The sequence below is a fragment of the Puma concolor genome, chromosome F2 (genome assembly GCF_028749965.1).
Source record: "Puma concolor isolate L17-30 chromosome F2, mPumCon1.1.hap2, whole genome shotgun sequence".
In the NCBI taxonomy this organism is placed as follows: Eukaryota; Metazoa; Chordata; class Mammalia; order Carnivora; family Felidae; genus Puma; species Puma concolor.
The window spans coordinates 63904288-63921089 of NC_141684.1; the positions used below are offsets into that span (position 1 = coordinate 63904288).

The 16802-nt window shown below is 39.0% G+C and overlaps 1 long non-coding RNA gene across 1 annotated transcript in view; it reads right to left on the reverse strand.

Annotated features, from left to right (window-relative positions):
- Positions 1 to 9219: 9219 nt before the first annotated feature.
- The window catches only part of LOC147572063 (uncharacterized), a 28685-nt gene continuing 21102 nt past the window's right edge, over positions 9220 to 16802 (reverse strand). Inside the window, exon 3 of the long non-coding RNA XR_015246802.1 lies at positions 9220 to 9415. This is a non-coding gene — a long non-coding RNA (uncharacterized LOC147572063). The remainder of the gene's footprint in view (positions 9416 to 16802) is intronic.

Below are 16802 nucleotides of genomic sequence, written 5' to 3' on the forward strand. Positions count from 1 at the left end.
CTGGGTGATAGGGAGATTTATTGCTGCTCAAGATTCATTGCCTTAGGTTCTATTTATAAACGGGGCTAGGAAATAAGAAAAATAAGTCAATAGTTTATATTGATTTTCACTTTCAATTAACATCATGAGAAAATATTTGCCAATCGTATATCTGATAAGGCACTGGTAACTATGGTGTATAAACAATTCTTACAATTCAATGATAAAAAGATAAGAAATTCAATTAAGAAAATGGGGCAATAATTTGAATAGACATTTCTGCATAAAAGACATTTAAATGGCCAATAAACACATGAAAAGACAGATGATCAACATTATTAGTCATTAGGGAAATGCAGATGAGAACCACACTGTGATACCGGATAGCTAAAGTAAAAAAGACAGACAATAACAAGTGTTTACAAGGATGTGGAGAGATTGGAACCCTCTCTTATTGTTGATGGAATTGTAAAATGATGCAGCCACTTTGGAAAACAGGTTGGCAGTTCCTCAAAATATTATAATAGTAATTAGGACCAAGCAATTCCCACTCCTAGTTGTATTCTCAGGAGAAATGAAAACATATATTCCCAAATAGACTTGGACATGAATATTTATATTAGCATTATTCATAATAGCCAAAAAGTATAAAACAATCCAAATGTCCATCAGTTGATGAATGGATTAAAAAATGTGGTGTATTCATGGAAAGAAAATTGTTGGGTAATAAAAAAATGAAGTAGTGATAAATATCTAAAAATGTGGAAGTGTCTTGGAATTTGATAATGGGTAGAGGTAAGAAGAATTTTGAGAAGCTTGATAGAAAAAGTCTAGCTTGCCTTGAAGAGATTGTTGGTACAAAAATGGACAATAAACATGCTTCTGATGTGGGCTCAGAAAGAAGTGAACCTGTCAGAGAAAACTTCTAGCATCTTTGAGAATACATGTATCATTATGAACACAATGTTGGTAGAAGTATGTATATTAAAAGCATTTCTAATGAGGTCTCAAAAAGAAGTAAAGAACACATCATTGGAAAGTGGAAGAGAGGTGATCTTTCTCATACAGTGGCGGAAGAGTTGGCTAAAGTGTGTTCTATAGTTTTGTGGAAAATATAACTTATAAGTGATGAACTTGGGTATTAGCTGAGGTTTCCAAGCAAAGAACTGAAGGTGTGTTCTGTTTTTTTTTCTTGCTGCTTATAGTAAAATTTGAATAAAAAGCAGTAAAGTGAGGAAGAAACTTAAGCAAAAAGGAACTAATGCTTGATGATTTGGGAAATTATCAGCCTATTCAGACTGCAAAGGATGCCAAATTTAGGAAATTAACTATTAGGAAAGTATGTTCTGAAGAGAAGACAAGAGTGTGACTGGCTGGACAAACTTTGCTGAAAAGATTAAGTGTATGACTCACGGACCCAGACCACCATCTCAGTAGAAGTCAGGAATAGAGGTGGGGTTATTCAGGAAGGATCGATGGAGGACCCTTGTCTCTAATGGCGTGGTGTTTCATGACATACACAGGAGACTGACAAGGTTTTGAGAGTGTTGCATCAGCAGGAACGTGCCAGCTTGGACTGAAGGGACAGAGGCTGGGCTAAATGAAAGAAGGCTGTTGGACTTCCAACATTCTACAGGCAGAAAATGGGCTGATAGAAGCTACTCAGCTGTAAACATGCGCTGCCTTCAAGAAAAAGGAAGAATGATTCCAAGGATGGAATCTTGGGCCCGGAGAATGGAGCCACAGGCACAGAGGCAGAGGTTGGTGGAGCCATGGGTACAGAGGTCTGTGTTGCTCTGAGACACAGAGGGTAACTCCCAGGCTCTGAAACCCAATGGGAGTTGCCCTGCTGGATTTCACACTTGCTGGGGACCAATGTCCTTTTTATTTTCTTACATTTTCTCCTATTATCCTATGTCTGTCCCAGCATTGTTTTTTATAAGTATGTATCTTGTTTTCTGACTTCACAGGCCCACAGGTAGAGAAAAAATTTTCCCTAGTATTGCTCATACTCAGAGTCTCATCCATACCTGGTTTAGATGATTTAGATGATTTAGACGATAAGATTTGGGACCGTTGAGGTGATGACATTTTGGTGAGATTCTAGACAGAGTTGATGCTGTAATGGGTTGAGATTTGGGGGGATGTTGGGATGGGGTGAGTGAATTTTGCATGTGGGATGGATGTGAATTTTGGATGTCTGAAGATAGTCTATAGTGGTCTATAGTGTGGTGAATGAGCCCCTGTGAATATATTTCCATGTCCAAGTGCCTGGAGCCTATGAATGTTACTTTATTTGGTAAAAAGGTCTTTGCACATGTAATTAAGTTAAGATCTTGAAATGAGATCATCCTGGGTTATCCAAGCAGGCCCTAAACCAATGAAAAGTGTTCTAATAAGAGACACAAAGAGGACAGAGAAGAAGCAGGCAATGTGACTCTGGTGGCGGAGATTGGAGTGATGTGGCCACCAGCCAAGGAATGCCTGGAGCCACCAGAAGTTGGAAGAGAGAAGGAATGAATAGTTCCCTTGATCTTTTGGAGGGAGCATGTCCCTACTGATATGTTGCTTTTGGACTTCTGGCCCTGAGAGCTATAAGATAATAAATTTCTTTTTTTAAATGTTTATTTATTTATTTTTGAGAGATACACAGAGAGAGAGAGAGAGAATGCACGCAAGTGGGGGAAGGGCAGAGACAGAGAGGGAAACAGAGAATCCCAAATAGGCTCCTTACTGTCAGCAAGGATAATACACTTCTGTTGTTTTAATTTATGGTTGCTTGTAAAAGCACCCACAGGGAAGTAATACAGATTTCGGTGACTTTTGTTAAGTCAGAGTAGCCAGTTATAAAAGACTGTGTGTTGTATGATCCCATTTATGTGACATGTCCAGAGTAGACAACTCTATGGAGACAGAAAGCAGGGTAATGGTTGCCAGGGCTTAGGGTGAGAGCAAATGGTAGTGACTGCTAATGGATAAGGGATTCCTTTTTGGGGTGATAAATGTTCTGAAATTAGATAGTGGTGATGGTTGTACAGTTTTGTAAATATACGAAAAGCTACTGAATTTTACACTTTAAGAAGATTAGTTATGGAACACATGGGTGGCTCAGTAGGTCAAGCTTCCAACTCTTGATCTCAGCTCAGATCTTGATATCAAGGTTGTGAGGTCAAGCCCCACATTGTGTTCCATGCTGGGCATAGAGCCTACTTAAAACAAAAATAGTTTTATGGTACGTGAATTATATTTCAATATAACAATTGTAAAAATTTAACAGTGTGAGGTTTTCTTACCGATTTTATATTTTTTCTCTTTTACTGGAACATTTTTTTCCAAATAAAATTAGCATACTTATTTGCTCTATCCTAGTAGATACATAAAAAGGCTTCAAAATTACAATATTGGTATTACCACATCATTACATCAACAAAAACACTAAGTGAATTTTGAGGACTTTTTGGTAGTCCCTAGACTATATTCCACTAAGAAATGTGTAGTCCAAATGTGTGTTTAAAAGGTCACTTGAAAAAGAAAATAAAAAGTCCACTTGAAATAGATTTCTGCTTTATGTCAGTATGGTCTCATTTGATATAAAATTAAATTTGTTTCTTTTCAATTTTTGGGTTGCTTTTCCTTTTTTGATTTAATTTAACCTATTTCTTGAACATTTAAAACATTTACAGGAGTCAAAAATGGAAACTATAGAAAAACGTATATTTAGGGAAATCTTGTTTCTTTAAAAAAATTTTTTTTTAATGTTTGTTTATTTTTGAGACAGAGACAGAGCTTGAGTGGGGGAGGGGCAGAGAGAGGGGGAGACACAGAATCTGAAGCAGGCTTCAGGCTTCAGGCTCTGGGCTGTCAGCACAGAGCCTGACGTGGGGCTCAAACTCACGAACCATGAGATCATTATCTGAGCCAAAGTCGGACACTTAACCCACTGAGCCACCCAGGTGTCCCTCTTGCTTCTTCTTTTTTTTTTTTTTTTTAATGTTTATTTATTTATTTTTGAGAGAGAGAGAGAGAGAGAGAGAGAGAGAGAATGAGCAGGGATGGGCAGAGAGAGAGGGAGACAGAGAACTGAAGCAGGCTCCGTGCTGTCAGCACAGAGCCTGATGTGGGGCTCGAACTCATGAACCATGAGATCATGACCTGAGCCGAAATCAAGAGTTGGTCATTTAACTGACTGAGCCACCTAGGTGCCCAGAAAATCTTGCTTCTATCTATCCTTATCATTTTTCTTCCTGTTCCACACTCTACCTCCCTGTGTTCACTCTCTTAGTATTTATTTCTGGTTTATCTTTCCAAAGTTTCTGGAAAAATAAGCAAAATAAACAAACATACACATCTATATGTGTTTGTGCCTGCGTATTTTTTTCTTATTTGATTTTCTTTCTTATATAAAAGGTGGCATTTTATATATACTGTTGTGCAGTTTTTTCACGTACTATGTGCTGGAAACCACTCAAACCACTCCTTATCAGTACATAGAAATCTTACTTATTCTCTTCCAAGACTATGTATCCTTCCCTATGTGGGTTTATTCAGTCACTTCCTTATTGGTGAACATTTAGGTTGTTTCCAGTGTTTTGATTTTACAATTCAGCAATGACTCACCTTGCAAGTATGTTGTTCAGTATTTATATATCTTCGGGGTAGGTTCCTAGAAGTGAGGTGGCTGGGTCTAACCATAAATGCATCTGGAATTTATTTCCACCAGCAGTGTATAAGAATACCAGTTTCCCGACAGCGTCCTCAGGCGAGTGTATTGTCAGGCTTTTGGATTTTGGTCAATTTTATATGTGAGAAATTATATCTCAATGCAGTTTTAATTTATTTCTCTTAGTATGAGTTGAGGTTAAGCATCTTTTTCACATGTTAGTAAGCAAATGGCCTTTCTTTTTCTGAGAACTGTTAGTTTTCCAAACTTTTTTCCTATGGAGCTTTTGGCCTTTTTCTGCATTTTTAAATTTTTTACATATTAGTTTTTTTGTGATGTAAGTTGTAAATATTTTCTTGTAGAAATATTCATTTGCCTTTTGACTTTTTCTTGTGATCACTTTTACACTTGATCTTGGCCAAAAGGCCAAGAAGTGATGGTAATCACTTTTGAAATGGCAAAAATAAATTAGCAACAAGGTCAAAGAAAAAAGTCTTATTATTCTATGGCTTCAGCGTAAGCTTTTTATTTTGCAAAATTCCCTTCTAGATATGTCCACGTTCATGATATTCATGACTATATTCGTTCAGCTCTAATCAATTCTAATTACTGGTCACATCTTTTGTATTCACGTAAAACTGGAGGATAAATCACTTGGACGGGTCACATTCTAACCAATTAATTTGTTGACATATGGTAATTTCTTAAAAAGGAATCCGAGTGCTGGGCATCTGGAGTTCTGATTCACATCCGGACCTCCCAAGGTCACTGGAAGTTGTTTGCAGGCGAGAATCAAATCCTCCCTTGCACCTGGAAGACTGAGTCAGTTCTAAGGCCAACAACAACTGTATGCTCAAGTTCCATTTGGACTCTTGAGACTAGTTACTTCCTTGGCTTGTGTGCCTGTCCTCAGCCACCACCCACAGTGCCAGTGCTAGTAAACCGGTCCGCCCTCTCCTGTCCTCTCATTAAGACGTGGCTGGTGCTTCAGACGGGCACACGATGATCTGTCTCCCTCTCCCTCTCTTTCTCTCTTTCCTCCTCCTCTCCTCTGAGTCATGGCCTTTTATATCGAACATCACATTTATGGTTAGCAGTGTGGAGATAATTTACTCAGTGTCTAAAACTGTTGGGGGTGGAGGAGGTTAGTGCTTTAAATATTTTTTCTTCGGCAAGTGCGAAGTGACTAGATTCATAACTCTAAATAAATAAAAAGCAAAAAAATTTTGTGTGTGTGTGTTTTAAAGCTTAGAGCTCATTTGATATAACATAAACATCTTGGGCATCTAAATAATCTGTAGAAAATACACTGAGCTTATTTTTACTTTTTATTTTTAGAAAGCCAGTTATGTAATGAGTCTAGACACATCTTAGATCGAGTGCATTTCTCATCGTTCTATTTTTCCTCCTTGTTAAATAGGAGAATAATTATATAATATATAATATATTGATAATATATTGTATATGTATGTATATCTGGGGGGGTTAGTTATTTAAGATGACAATATAGGTTACACCTCTTTTCCTGGGATCTCTATTTCTTCTTTAATCCCAACATTCCAGAAGAACTTTCAAAGCTATGATACTAGTAAAGCAGGGCCTTGTATCAAGCCATCATACCGTATACCTTAAATATATGCAATTTTTATTTGTTAATTATAACTCAATAAAACTAGAAAAAATTTTAAAAATGAATGAAATATATATTGACCAACAAACCAAAAAACAAAGAGCGGGGCCTTGTATCTATACAGGCTGCTACTGTTCACAAACGTTTTTGTATGTGTTATCTCATTGGACTCCGGCCAGTTATCTCATTGGACTCCGGCTAGTTAACATAATTTGTTAAATTCTCTAGAATCCTAAAGAAGTTGTCTAGGTTCTTTGGGAAGCTTCATTCAAAAAATGTTTTCCAGCTTTACTGAGATATAATTCACATATAACATTGTGTAAGTTTGAGGTGTACAATGTGATGATTTGATATATGCAGATATTGCAAAACGATTACCACGATAAGATTAGTTAACACATCCGTCACCTCACATAGTTACTTTTATGTGTGTGTGTGTGTGTGTGTTGACAACTTTTAAGTTCTACTCGTAGCAACTTTCAAGTATACAATACTGTAGTGTTAACTATAGTCATCATGCTATATATTAGACCCCCAGAACTTTTATAATTGAAAGTTTGTACCCTTTGACCACTTTCACCCATTTCCCTCATTCTGCTGTGCCTGGAAGCCATCAGTCTACTTTCAGTTTTCTTTAGATTCTGCATATAAGTGAGATTGTATGGTATTTGTCTGACTCTGTCTGACTTATTTCACTTAACATAATGCCATCAAGGTCCATTCATGTTGTTGCAAATGACAGGACTTCCTTCATTTGTATGGCTGAATAATATTCCACCATGGCATATGTGTGTATATACTACACACACACACACACACACACACACACACACACACACACACACACATTTGCTTTATCCACTTATCTGTCAATGACCACTTAGCTTGTCTCTATGTCTTGGCTATTGTAAATAATCCTGCAATGAACATGGGGGTGCAGATATATTTTTAAGATAGTGATTTCATTTTCTTTGGATATAGACTCGGAAGTTGGATTGATGGATCATGTTGTAGTTCTATTCTTAACTTTAAAAATTTGTTTTAAGTTTATTTCTTTATTTTGAGAGAGAGACAGAGAGAGTGAGCAGGGGAGGGGCAGAGAGAGAGGGGGAGAGAGAGAATCCCAAGCAGGCTCTGCACTGACAGTGGGACTCAAACTCATGATGCTTAATCGAAGTCGGATACTTAACCAACTGAGCCACCCAGGCGCACCCTATATTCTTAATTTTTTGAAGAACCTCCATACTGTTTTCCATAATGGCTGTACCAATTTACCTTCCCACTAACAATGCACAAAGGGTTGTTGTTGTTGTTGTTGTTGTTTCTTCTATACACTTGCTAGTACTTTTCATCTGTTATCTTTTGTTTTTTCTTATTTTAAATTGAGATATAATTGATATATATTACGTTGTATTAATTTCAGGTATACAACGTAATGATTGGAAATATGCATATATTGTGAAATCATCATCACAGTAAGTCTGGTTAACATCCAACACCACATCTCTGCTCTTTGAGGATAGCCATTTTAAAAGGCATAGGTGATATATCTCATTGTATTTTTAATCTGCATTTTCTGATGATTAGTAATGTTGGGCCCCTTTTCAAGTTGGCCATTTTTTTTAATTTAAAAATTTAATGATAAATGCATATTGATAGAAATGATTAAATTCTTGTATGAAGGCAGCATCCAAGGAATCTCTCCATGCTCATGGCTCCCAGCCGTTCCCTCCATGCTGCTGGGACAACTTGAGACCCACCAAGCCAGCAGACTCCTCCCCTGAGCGCTCACCCTTGCCATGAAATTTCTGATGAAGGGCCACGTGTTCTCAAATGCTGTGTGGGAGGCAGAGACAGGTGGCAGCTTGGAAATGAAGCTCATATTAGGCTCTGCACAACTTCTCACTGGTAACCCGCTGTGCACGGAAAGCCTTCATGAGGTACTGATAGGCCACGGTGCCGCAATAGGGTCAGCCAGTGGCCACCTTCGTGTAGCACGACACCCATAGAAGGCCTCATAAAGTGAGTGCCGTGACCCTAAGGCCATCATTTTCCTGTCCTCAGAGCGTGGCCCCAATGGCGCTCTACACCCCTCTAACTCCATCCCCTGTTGGCCATTTGTATGTCTTCTTTGCAAAAATGTTTATTCAAGTTTTTTGCCCAGTTTTTAGTCAAATTTGAGTTGTGTGAGTTCCTTATATATCTTGGATATTATCGCCTTATCAGATATGTGGTTTGCAAGTATTTTTTTCCCATGTCATACGTTGCCTTTTCAATTTGTTGATGGTTTCTTTTGTTGTGCAGAAATTTTTTAGTTTGTGGTAACCCCACTTGTTTATTTTTGCTTTTGTTGCTTATGCTTTTGGTGTCATGTCCAAAATACTGCCAAGATCAATATCAAAGAGCTTTTTCTAATGTTTTGGTTTTTTTTTTTAGTTCTATGTTCAGGTCTTACACTTAGGTCTATAACCCATTTTAAGTTAATTTTTGTGACTGCTGTAAGACAAGGGTTTAGTTTTATTCTGTTGCATGTGAATATCCAGTTTTCCCATCACCATTTACTAAAGAGACTGTCTTTTTCCCATTGAGTATTCTTGGCTCCCTTGTCAAATATTAGTTGACCAAAATGAAAAATTTAAGTTTGAATCTTCACTTGAAACCACCTGACTTATTTCTATGGTTGTAGGTCCTAAAGATACAGAGAGCATAACATTGTGTGTTGGGTTTTGCAATTGTTACCATTTATCCATGTCTAAATGTCTAGGAACCATTTACAAAGGGACCTAAGAGTTTGTAAAATCTTTTCACGATTTTGCTTTTCACTGTTTAAAGTGTTAATTGGGATATTACTTTGAGAATGCAGTAATCATAATCATTATTCTGAAATATTAGTGAAAACTTTGTTTTTTACCTGCTGGTAATGCTTTTAATTAAAATGAAGACCGAATCATGTGGGAAATTTCTTTCTTTTTTTAATGCTTATTTATTTTGAGAGAGAGAGAGAGAGTGAGCATGTGCACACACAAGGCGGGGAGGGGCAGAGAGAGAGAGAGAGAGGGAGAGAGAGAATCTCAAGCAGGCTCCGCTCTGTCAGCATGAGCTGGATGCAGGTCTCAATTCCAGGAACCATGAGATCACGACCTGAGCTGAAATCAAGAAACGCTTCATCAACTGAGCCACCCAGGTGCCCTGGGATATTTCTTTCTTAATCAACATTCATTCATTTGTATCATTTAAAGCTTTGCTTTAAACATGGTTAGTGCCACTTGCCTTTGTTAAAATATGGTGTTATTTCTGCCGGTGCTGTATAAACCACTAAGTGTGATTTTTATAATCTAAATGTAATATATTTCTTCCACAGATGTTCTTGCTTGAGGCATTCTCTTCCCTGTTATGACCAGTATTACAACAGTATTCTATTTTTGCCCCTGCAGATTGGAGTAAGAGTAGATGAAGAATGGAAAATAGGGTTCCTTTGTTTGGGGCTGCTTGGTAGTTATCATGAGGGTATAATTTCTGGAATGAAATAGAGCCAAAGGGCACCGTTAGCCCTTTAAACACAGCCGAGAGAGATCATTTTCCTTTGTTGCTCTATCATTACTATGGGATCGTGACATTTTCTCCTCACATGATTCAAAAACTGATCCTTACAGCTGCCTAGGCAGTCCTCCTAGCACAGAAAAAATGATTTTGAGACTGTGCACGACTCCACTACTTATTATACAGTGTACCCAGCTCTCACTTTGCCACGCTAATGAACGTTAACGGATAATCCCTGGGGATCCGTTTCAGACATGAGTTTCAGCCTTTTCCTTCATCAGTTCAACTATGAGCACTGCTCACAAGAATGGGCACAATGAATGGAGCTGAGTTTAATTTCTTTCATTTCCCCTGCCATCACCCCTAATTGCCAAATTCAAAGGATATTTTCCCATGTTTTCATGATTCCCTGCTCATGCCACATTAAATTTTTTTTAACTTTTTTTTTTTTTTTTTTTTTTTTTTTTTTTTTGAGAGACAGAGAGAGTCAGAGCATGAGTGGGGGCAGGGGCAGAGAGAGAGGGAGACACCAAATCTGAAGTAGGCTCCAAGCTCTGAGCTGTCAGCACAGAGCCCAACATGGGGCTCGAACCTGGGAACCCTAGATGACCTGAGCCAAAGTTGGATGCTTAACCCAGGCACCCCTTCCACCATGTTTAAAAAAATGGTGATTTTTGTTTTTTTTTTCCCAAAAGCCTCCTTCTTTCTGCCCTGGTCTTTTAGGACTTGTTAATTACTTAACTTCCCTTTTATCCTTCTGGCTGCTACGGCATCTACTTTATCAATGTCACCTTGATCAATAGCTTCTAATGGTTGAGAATCCCAGGGACCCTTAAGCTCTTTGCTATTCTGCAGGAATTTGGACAACGGAATCACTTGCCATAGGTTCAGGGACTATCTATGACAGTCAGGTCTACTTGTCTGCATTTGTCTCCCACTCCATGTGTCTCCTTGGTTTAGGCAGAGCTTGCCTTCTTCTCACCCAGGCCCTCCATGCTGCCTTCTGGTTGTCCAGAGTGCAGACTGTGGAACCCCATTCAGATCTCTTCTGGTTCCATTCTGTGCATTCAGCATTTCCCTTCTCTAATTAGAGTCTTACCTATCATTGACTCTCATTTCCTCAGGGCCTTTCTCTTTCAAAGGCCAAGGGCATTCCTCATTAGACTGGCAGGTAGTCTGCATACCTGCAGGTTATGACATGGTCTCTACACCTTAGCTGTTCAGTGCCTGGTCCTTCCTCTGTCCACCTGGTCCCTGGCCTCTTTCTCCTATCTTGCTTCTTCCAGAACCAATTTAAGTCTTATATGCTAACTTAGATTCGCTAGCATCAGGCTTATGTATACCGATTTACTTTGGCTCTCCTGGGTCCTCATGACTTCCTTATCAACCAGCTTCATTCGGCAACTAATTAGGAGGATAGCACACTGGTTAGCAAACTGTTTCCTGTTCATTGCTATTCTTAGTTGAGTCTGACCTGACTTGGGAAGATTTTTTTTGTTTTTGTTTTTAAGTAGACTCCATGCCCAACATGGAGCTTCAACTCATGAACCCGAGATCAAGTTCAAGAGTTGCATGCTCCATCAACTAAACCAGCCAGGAGCCTCCTAATTTGGGAAGTTTTTGATGTTAATCTGAGGCAGTAATTCAGGGCCATCCCTAACCTCTTCCTTCTCAGCTTCTTCTCTGCCCAGGTCTAAGATTCATGGGTCATGGCTTTCATATTAAGATGGAATGGTAGCTATTGCCCATCAACATTCACAGTATTCCCCTTCTGAGTTCCCACTTGGTCTTAGAACTGTTCTAACTCAGTTCCCAAGGCAGCCACTAAAAGTTGAATAAAGTGGAGGGGCACCTTGGCAGCTCAGTCAGTCGAACGTCCAACTCTTGATTTTGACTCAGGTCGTGATCCTGGGGTCATGGGATAGAATCCTGCATTGGGTTCAGTGCTGAGCACTGAGCATGGAGTCTGATTAAGATTATCTCTGTCTCTCCCTCTGCTCCTCTAGTGCACATGTGCACATTCTCTCTCTCTCTCTCTTTCTCAAAAGAAGAAGAAGAAGAAGAAGAAGAAGAAGAAGAAGAAGAAGTAGTTAAATAAAGTTGAGATGAAATGGGATATCTCTGACCATATAGTCTTATCTCCCAGGGAATTTGGTGACAATATAAGAACCTTGGGAACCGTAGCAGCTCGATTATAAGGATATTGTGAGCAGAGAGCATTTTTGTCACTCATCCGAGGCTTCCTGGATCTGGATATTTTACTTACCTGTGGATAGAGCTAACCCCTCATTTAAGCAATGCTACTTTATTGAAAGCCTTTGTTCTACATTGGGTTTATAGTTTATGCTGGTATCTAGTTTTCATAAGTAAAGAGATTCATGGTGCAATTTTATATTACACACATGTAACTGAATTCAAATATTCATACTCTGTACCACAGTTCCCTCCCTTATCTGTCCATCCCTCCCCCACCCCTTTTTTACAATATGGCCCAGAAATGCAAGCCAATGTAGTTTGAACAAAAATTATTTGTTCCAGTGATGGGGAAAAACTGCTTAGTTGGACTTCCTAAAAGATGATTTTGGTATAGGGGCACCTGGGTGGCTCAGTTGGTTAAGCGGCCGACTTCGGCTCAGGTCATGATCTCGCGGTCCGTGAGTTCAAGCCCCGCGTCGGGCTCTGTGCTGACAGCTCAGAGCCTGGAGCCTGTTTCAGATTCTGTGTCTCCCTCTCTCTGACCCTCCCCAGTTCATGCTCTGTCTCTCCCTGTCTCAAAAATAAATAAACGTTAAAAAAAAATAAAAAAAAAAGGATGATTTTGGTATATCCAAAACCAGGTATGCCAATTTAGAGATGTAAAGGGTAATTTGACTACATGAGATTTTTTTTTTTAAGATTTTGTTTTTAAGTAATCTCTACAACCCTGAGATCAAGTCACGTGCTCTTCTGACTGGGAAGTCAGGTGCCCCTGACTACATGAGATTGTTATCTAATACTATCTTCAGAATTTAACCTCACTCTACTGTTTTATTTATTCATTCAATAAATATTCCACTTCTACCATGTGTCAAGTCCTGGGTGAGGCACTTTGGACCCAAAGATACATTAGATGCAATCTTTGTCCTCAAGGAGCTTTCATTCTGGGAAGGGGAAATGGAGTACAAACACAAGAGAAAATAAAGTATCATGCAAAGTATGTATAATACATGTTGATGGAATAAGGAGGGTGTGGTCAACCCTTTGTGGTTACTGGAAGAGTTGCTGTCAGAAAAGCTTCCGAGAGGAGGCGATGCTGATCTGTGTCTTAAAGGATGTCAATAGGTTAATTAAGTAGACAGTGGGGAGAAGAATAGTCTAGAAAGGACAAAACTTACACAAGAGTTTAAAGAACTGCAAGTACAATACCTTAACATGGCTGTGACATGGGAGATACTGGTGTGTGGGAATATTCAGTTGCTGTTGAAACAGAAGAAGGAGACTACTACATGGAGGACAACTTTATTCTCCACTCTCAGCAAACTGGAGTTTGTGGGGAGGCTGGAGTGGAGAGTGTGACAAGAAGGGGCTTTTATTTTAGAGAGAAGTATCTAGCAGTACTGAAAAAGATTGGAGGGTGCAGCAGGAGAAGGGAAGGTTTAGGTAGTTACTGCCATGGCGCTAGAGAGATTAGGAGAACCTAGACAGAGGTAGCAGTAGGAGGAAAGGAAATTTAATGACCAATATGAGGTATTGAGGGTGCGGAGAGGTGTAGGGGTAATGCTGCTTGGGCGAGAGCAGGGGTTACGGAAGAGTAAAAACCAACCATAACTCTCAGGTGACTAGTTTAGTGGTGCTATAGAATGTATGTGTACCTCTCACCCCCAATTTATTTTTCTTCTTTTTTTATTAAAGTTTATTTATTTATTTTGAGAGAGAAAGAGCCTGAGTGGAGGAGAGGCAGAGAGAAAAGGAGAGAGAGAGAATCTCAAGCAGATTGTGTGCCAACAGTATGGAGTCTGACTCGGGGTTCCATCTCACAAACTGTGAGGTCATAACCTGAGGCACAATCAAGAGTCAGACACTTAACCAGCTGAGCTACCAGGTCCCCCTCCCACCCTCAGTTATTCATATGTTGAAACCTAATGCTCCATGGGATGGTGTTAGGAGGCAGGGCCTTTGGGAGGTGATTATATCATGAGGGTGGAGGCTTCATGAGTGAGATTAGTGCCCTTATGGAAGAGACCCCAGAGAGCCCTCTTGCTCCTTCCACCATATGAGGACACGATGAGAAGACAGCTTGTATGAACCAGGAAGTGGGCTCTCAACAGACACTGGATTTCCTGGTGCCTTGATCTTGGACTTTATAGTCTCCAGTGAGAAATAAATTTGTTGTTTATAAACCATTGGGTCTATGGTATAGGATTATAGCAGCCCAAATGGACTAAGATGGGGGTGATGTCTCCATTAATTGTAGACTGTTGTTCACTTTATAAAGGTGTCTTAGGAAGTGGCCTTAAGAGAGAATTTTATAAATAGAAGTTTTAAAAATTGGGGCTTTTCTTTATTCAATCTGACAAATATTTATAGACCATCTATTTCAGGTGCTTGATATTTAGGTAGATGTAAAGCGGAAGGTTACAATCTCATTGTGGAGACAAGACAGACACACATAAGATTCTAAGACAGATTGTAAAGTGAGACACTCTGAGATTAATGACCAAAATTCAATGTACATTAAAGTATTTAAAATTGTTATGTACAGTAAAGGAACCATATAAAACCATGTAAAAATACCAACTGTAAAAAAAAGAAAACAACAAAAATCTCTGCCCACCCGTTGTAAACTCTTGGTAAATTCTGAGTCGTAGTGATAACACCAAGGAAATGATAGGCTTGTATTATTTTATAGAATAAAACAATTTTTATGCTGGAAAGCCTATTAAAGATCACTCAGGTCCAGTGATTCCCAACCATGGAAATCCAAGGAAAGAGAGGTGGTTATGATTTCTCTCTAAGCATTTAAATGGAAATTAAAGTCCTAGAATGTATTAGTGACTTTTGTTATCTAAATAATAGGGCCTACATAAGGCCTTAAAAAAATAAAAATGTAGGACAAACTTTACATGAAGCTATGGAAACAGAATGAACTATTTTGCTTAAAATAGAACACCTATATTTAGGAGCTTTTAGTCTGGCATGACCTTGACATTTAAATCAACTCAGTAGTTTTAAGACTGATTATAACCCCCATCCTCTACCCTTTGTCTCCAGACTATTCAGTGGGCTTAATAGCTCTGCCAGAGCAGAATAAAAATTGAATGTAAACAGTACGCTTCTACTGAAGGATTTTAAAACATTCATCCCTTGGTATCCCTGGCCAGCAACCTTTTGCGAGTGAGCACTACTGGTAATCTACAATCATATTATTTGTGATCATTCCTACGGTTAAGGAAGAGATGGGCCAGTGCTGTGTTCCGCTCTGGGCTTAGGACCACTTACTAGCTGAGTGACTCATGACTTCAGCCTCACCTTGGGCCTCTGTCTCATCGTCTGTAATATGAAGAGATTATGTAGAATAGTGCTTTTCAACTTGGCTATACGATAGTCAACCGAGGAACTTTGAGAAAATACCATAACCCTATTTTCAGAGATCCCCATTTAGTTGGCCTATATGGGGCCCAGGTATTACTCTTTTGAAAAGCTCCCCAGTTGATTATAATGTGCAGCCAGGGTTGCCAATTCTATGGAAAGATGTAGGCTTGCTAAGTGACAGGCTTCGTGGGCCTTAAGCAATGTCAGATACCATCTATAATAAAAAGAATATAAAACTACAAACACAAAATTAGATATGAAAAAGGATGTTTACTTAGAGTGAAAAAGAAATCACAACAAATTACAAGTTTCAAAAAGCTGGCAAGTTATCACAGACATAAAAATTAATCCAGAAAAATAAACTATCAGACATCCATTTTTGACACTTTTTTTCTTTGTGGATAGTTTAGAAAAGTTTGTTTCAGTTTCATAATTCATTACGGGTAATGTTATATAAATTTTAGGACTGTTGTCAAATATGGGAAAATCTCTACTAAGATTCCATCATATGTGAGTTTTAAGGTTTGGCAGGATTTTCTGGCTTGGTGTGTGTGATGTTTAATTTTATGTGTCAGTTTGACTGGGCCGTTGGGCACCCAGACATTTGGCCAAACATTATTTCGGGTGTATCTGTTAGGGTGTTTCTGAGTGAGATTAAGGTTTGTATCAGTAGACTAAGTGATGCTGGCTGCTTTCTTCAATGTGGGTGGGCCTTATCCAATCAATGGAAGACCTAAGGGAAATCTTTCCACTTGACTATTTGAGCTGAGACATGGGTATTTTTTTTTTTTTTTTTGCCTTTGGACTGAACAGAAAAATTGGCTCCTCTTGGGTCTTGAGTCTGCTGGCTTTCAGACTGGAACTTATCCACATTGGCTCTCCTCAGTTTCCAGCTTGCTGATTGTAGACATGGAGACTCTCAGCCTTCAGAGTTGCATGAGCCAATTCCTTATAATAAATCTCTTTTTCTCTGTAGATCTCCATGCCTGCCTGCCTATCTATCTATCTATCTATCTATCTATCTATCTATCTATCTATCTAATTTCTTATTTTTTTCTGTTTCTCTGGAGAACTCTGACAAATATAGAATATGTCAAACCTTATTTCTTTAAAAAAGTTTTTTTATTGTTTATTTTTGAAGGAGAGGGAGACAAAATGTGACCAGCGGAGAGGCAGAGAGGGAGACATAGAATCTGAAGCAGGCTCCAGGCTCTGAGCTGTTGGCCCAGAGCCTGACGCAGAGCTCGAACTCATGAACCATGAGATCATGACCTAAGCTGAAGTCAGATGCTTAACTGACTGAGCCAACCAGATGCCCCTCAAAGCTTATTTCTTACCCCACTCTCTGTAACTTGGTGGGCATGATATCACAGTGTAACCTCTGGCACTATAATTTTTGGGTCCTGATTTTGAGTGAGTGGG